The following is a 5,729-nucleotide window of genomic DNA, read 5'->3' as shown; positions in this document are numbered from 1 at the left end:
CAGAACCAGGGATTGAACTCAGGCTCTTGCGCTTGCCAGGGAAGTGCTTATTCTACTGAGCCATCTCCCCAGCCCCCTTTGCATCATTTCTAATTGTTGTTAATTACTATTTTGTATTCTCTTTGAAAATTGAAATAAATAAAATAAATATTGCAGTGAAATTCCTGATGAAATTAAAAAATGTACAAATAATGAAAGAAGCAAGCACCGGCCCCACCCTTGGGTGCGCTGAGCCTGCAAGGGAGTCTGGGCATGTTGAGGTGCACCTGTAATCCCAGCACTAGAGGGGCAGAAATCAGGAGGATCACTACAAGTCTGGGTTGTGTAGTGCGGCCCTGCACAAAAAAAAAAACACCTAAAAAAATTAAATACATAAAAGAAGGAAAAATGACACATTATGTAGACGTAAACTTATATCATCAAATTAAAAATGTAAACAAGAAGAAAAGTATCTGAAAAGTTAAAAAATATTTTTCCAAGAATTACTGTATCCCATGAAAGAACATTTTAATGATGAACATGTAAAAAGTATATTTTTAAAGTATTAGAATTTGAGACAGAAACAAAGGGTTCAAAGACACATAACAAAAGTTTATAAAGTATATGTGCAGTAGGTGAATTAAATATGGATATAGAGAAGGAAAGAATAAAAATTGTTATTTATGTTAGAAAATACCATAACTCATATCTTTCTCCTCTTTATTGACATCTTAATAGTCAGAAGACTTCTTAAATAAAAAAAAGTATAGCAAAGCTTTCAATACATAGAATATCTGCATAATTAAAATATAGGTCCAAGACAAAAATGGGATAAAAGAAATGTACCCAATAGTTTCACATATTATTTATAATATAATTTAGGATACTGTGATAGGTTATGGGTATATTTCAATGCTATTTCCCCAACTTTCAGATGTTAGAAAAAGTAACTCTTAAAACTTATTGATAATGTCAAACATTTTGTTGATGTCGATTATATTAAAGCCTGTGTTAGATAGTTACACTGAAAAAACCTCTTAAAATACTTATATGGATACTCTTTATTTTTTTTATTTTTTATTTTGGATACTCTTTAAATTATTATATAATTATATATGGGTAAACCAGTTACAAGTTGAAAATACTATAAATCAAAAATGCATTCAGATCATCCAATCTAGTTTAGGAAAAGAATAGGCGCTAGAATACAAGTTGTTACTCGTGCGATCACATGGTTGGCTGAGAGCTGGACTAACTCTTGCTGTCCCATATCTATCTCTGCATGAGGGTAGTTTTCTGTATATTTATAGCCTTATACAAATATCTCAATTCATGGTGTGCTTTCTGCTGAATGTGTATTGCTTTTGCAGTATTGTGAAGATGAAAACTTTAAATTGAAGCATTGTAAGTTTGAGACCATTTGTGTATTATTTGATATTTTCACATTGTTTATCTTTTCGTGTCTATTCATAGATAATAAAGTTGGATTTCCTTAGTTGTTGCTACAACAGTCTGTTACAAAATACTATGATAGCTAAAGTATATGAAAAGATATGATCTCACATAAGAATGTAATTGAGATATGGAGTGATACTGTCTTCACTTTTAGTATACGGGGTAGCCTATTTTCTAAATATCAGTCCCTGAATCCCTACAAAAGATCAACCATGCAAACTGTAAGTATAATAAAACTTGCTATTTGGATAGATGAAAAAGTTAGACATTTCACAATGCTAAGAATGTAAACATAAATTAGTTGGACATATTAATAAGTGTTCTATGTTTATAAGAATTTAAAGCATTAAAAGAAAAAATGACAACAGTGAAAGAGTACAAAAATTTAAAATCATAGACATCAGCACTAGTAATTAGAACAAACAGAAAAAAAAGTCAAGGTAAATAAAAACAAACTAACAACACCAAAGGAAGGAAATCAAATTCGGGGGTTGCTGCTGGGTAGGGTTTGTGAGAGTCCCCTGGGCTGGACAGTTGAGGGCTACCCCAGGTCATGCTGTGCATCCCTGGCCAGGTAGACTACTCAATATAAATGATAAGCACCCAACACTAGCAAAGTTTATTCTTATGTTGACTGCTGTGAAAAGAAAGAATAGTCCAAAGTAAAGCAGGTGAAATGTGTCAAAACAGTATTTTCTGAGTTGCAGTATATTCTTAATAAGTACCTGTGCTTAAAAAGAAAAGTTGTGACTAAAGAGAAAGCAAGAAGTATACAAGGAACATTGCCAGGACAGTCTCTAATGAAAAGGGGTGGATCTACATTCTTGTGACATACCATGGGCATCTCCCAATAGAAGTAAAGGTCATTCACAAGTGCTCTGTCATTCCTTGAGGAAATGTCTTCACAGTGGAAAACACAGACCCAGAGTGCTACTGGCTTATAAGTTGGATTGGATGATCTTTTAAAAGAGGGAGTGATTCATTTAGTATAATTCAAGCTGATTTGGTTGGACTAGAAAAAGAAAATCTGACATGAAGAATTGCTGTGACTCAATTATTTCTCTTCTTTCCTGACACTTTGAGAGGGACTATTCTTAGTCATTCCTGGTATCCAATCAGAGTGGCCATGAATTCTAGAGAGTATAAGAAAATATTGGCCAAATAGTTGTTAGAAACTTTAGCTAGCTTAGATGGTCTGGAATATAAGTTACAGTTCTGGCTATAGAGGTGTCTTTTCCCAAGAGGCTGCTAGCAGGGGGAGATGTCTGCTCATTTGGTTAACTTTAAAGGAACAAAGTAGCAGAAACTTCTATAATTAAAAAGTATTATGGGATGAAAGATCTTGTTCTGGGCCATTTTGTTAAAGCATCAGAATATAGTCCATAATGGCTTTTGGGAAAGACCATGAAAAGATGCTTTCAAATATAGTAACACAGTTTTCATCAGTGCCTGTATTTTTAATCAGTGATAACTATGACATTTATAGAGTATGTGAGAAAACGTAGGTTGACATTTAGTACCATCAGGAATAACAGAAAAACCACTAATAATTGGGCCTGATTCTTGAAATTCTCTTGAAACTGTATTAAGGATTTTGGCTATTTTAGATGAGAGATTTTCTCTTAAGGAGACCTCAAAAAGCTATGAGTTGCTGTCACCTTGTCCTAGAGCTTTTCAAGGGAGTGGAACATATTACTTAGCAACCAACTTGACTTACAACCAAGTTCTGTTCCAGGAGAATGTCTGTAAGCTGAAAGCATTTGTGAGTTCAACAAAGAGTCATAAACATTCGACACAAATATACAAAGTATATTTCTTTGCACTTCCTAGCCATCCCGTCCACATCATTCTGCTCTTCCGCTTTCTCTGGATATCCTGTGCTTTGATTGAACACACTACTATTGTACATGGTCGTACTGTACAGTAGGCAAACAGCAGCACAACTGGAACAATGGCAGGCACATGACCTACTTCCATGATTTGTTTGCATCTACAAATATTCATAACATATGGTCTGTTTATATTTGTGAAAGTTGGCAACTAACATATTTCTTTTTATATTTATTTATTTATCTTTGCTTTTCTTTTAATTTTTATTTTTTTCTTATACAGGGTCTGGCCAAACAGACTTGTAGTGATCCTCCTTGTCTCAGCTTCCCCAGCCACGGGGTCCTGGGGCCAGCACCATGTGCCTGGTAATTATTTATTTATTTATTTATTTATTTATTTATTTATTAGCTGACTCAGCCTCCCCGGAGGGTGGAGCTGGTGAGGCACGTGGCACTAGGGATTGCACCATGGTCCCCTGCACCTGCCTAACCTTGCCTAAGCAGACATTTTAGACTGCTGAGCTATCTCACTGGCTTTTAAATTTTTTTTATTAATTTTATTGAGAAACAGCAATGAGGCAGTTTCAAAACCAATTAACAGGACACTTTCAATAATTAATACATTGCATATTGTTATCTTCTTAGTGGTTATTCATAGTACAAGATGCAGACATGATAATCTGTCCAAATACTATTAGTACAAATCTTTCTTCTCATGGAATTAAGAGAAAGTAGCTGTATGCCTATCCTATTTTGTATATACAGATATAAAATGGTGCTTCCTTTGTATCTCCTTTTTTTGCTTAGTTTTGTTAGAGATAGGTATTCCATTGTCATGTAAATATTGTAGGTGCGTGAATTCAGCAAAATAATCCAATATAGTCCAGTAGTCCATAATAGTAGTGGGTTATCTGTAGGAATGGCAATGTCAGAAGTTGTTGACTTGAGCTTTTCACAGCTCAGCATATTAATATGGCTTTACTTTTTATACCATGTTTTTATACTTTTCTGCTGTATTGTTAAGACCAAGATAAAGCAAGACCTATATAACAACAAATGTAGCTTTTGTATCTGATAAGATCAATCAAATTCCCTCAGGATTTATCCTGAAGCCCTGTACTACAGTCTGTAGATCTTTTGTCAGTGTCAGCCATGTGGATGAGTCACAGCCATTGCTTGACCAATTTGCTCTCTGTGAAAGTCTGAGAGAATGTTTTCTCTCCATGTGACTCTCCTTAGGCACACTCTATGTCATTGATCACATTGCTTTGTGGCCCCATAATCACCTTGATCAGAAAATTTGGGACAACACTGAGTTACATGATGTTACAGTATAGGTTCACCTATGTCCTGAGTCTTCACTGACATATTCTGTAGAGACTTAAAGTTTACATATCAATACTAGATGGAAAATACCAGTTTCATGTTATGCCTAAGATGTTTCATATTCAGACAGATAATGAGGTTAAACCCAACTGCACATGTTGTAGGGTAATAATAAGGTTCTCTTCTGGAGGGCTAACAACCTAAGTTTGCAGATCAAAAATTAGAGAAAAAGAAGGGTTGCAAGGACAGCCAACATTTTGGCCTTAGCCTTTCAAGGTCAGGAGAGTAAAGATTTTAAAAGTAGTTATTGATGATCTTCTGAATTTCCACTGGGTCTGTGGTAATTTCACCATTTTCATTCATTATTTATTGAATTTGAGTTTTTTCTTTCCTCTTTTATATGTGGTTAGCTAGGGGCTTATCAATTTATTTAATCTTTCATAGAACCACCTTTTTGATTCGTTAATTCTTTGTATTCTTTTCTTTGTCTCAATTGTATTAGTTTCTGCTCTAATCGTTATAATTTCCTCCCTTCTTTGGGCTTTGAGCTTGGTCTGCTCTTCTTTTTGTAGAAGCTTGATGTGCATCTTTAGGGTATTTATTTGTTCATATTCTGTGTTCCTACTGTGTGAGTTCAGAGGTATAAATTTCCCTCTAAGAACTGCTTCTATTGCATCCCACAAATTCTGATAAGTCATACTTGAATTTGCTATGGATTGTAGATATTATTTAATTTCTTGTTTAATTTCATCTATAAGTCATTTGTTGACAAAGAGGGTGTATTTAAATTCCATGTATTTATGGGGGATTTGTGGTTTCTTTTGTCATTTATTCCCAGTTTCATTGCACTATGGTCAGATAATATGCATGGGATAATTTCTGTTTTCTTGCATATACTTAAGCATGACTTATGCACTAGTATGTAGTGTATTTTAATTAATTAATTTATTTTTTTGTGTGGCCAGCTCAGCCCACCAGGGGGCGGGGCTGGCTGGCATGTGGTGCTGGGGGATTGAACCACAGTCCCTGTGCTTTGCTAAGCTTGTTGTAAGTAGGTGCTTTAGACCACTGAGCCATCTCACCAGACCTGTAGTGTATTTTAGAAAACGACCCATGTGCAGCTGAAAAGAATGTATATTC

At 34.9% G+C, this 5,729-nt stretch overlaps 1 pseudogene; it reads left to right on the top strand.

Annotated features, from left to right (window-relative positions):
* LOC101565490 overlaps positions 1 to 5,729 on the top strand; it is a 45,634-nt pseudogene that overhangs the window by 10,357 nt on the left and 29,548 nt on the right.

The sequence above is a fragment of the Octodon degus genome, unplaced genomic scaffold (genome assembly GCF_000260255.1).
Source record: "Octodon degus isolate 3935 unplaced genomic scaffold, OctDeg1.0 scaffold00049, whole genome shotgun sequence".
NCBI lineage: Eukaryota > Metazoa > Chordata > Mammalia > Rodentia > Octodontidae > Octodon > Octodon degus.
Note: the sequence above shows the minus strand (reverse complement) of the source record. Positions and strands in the feature narration are given on the sequence as shown.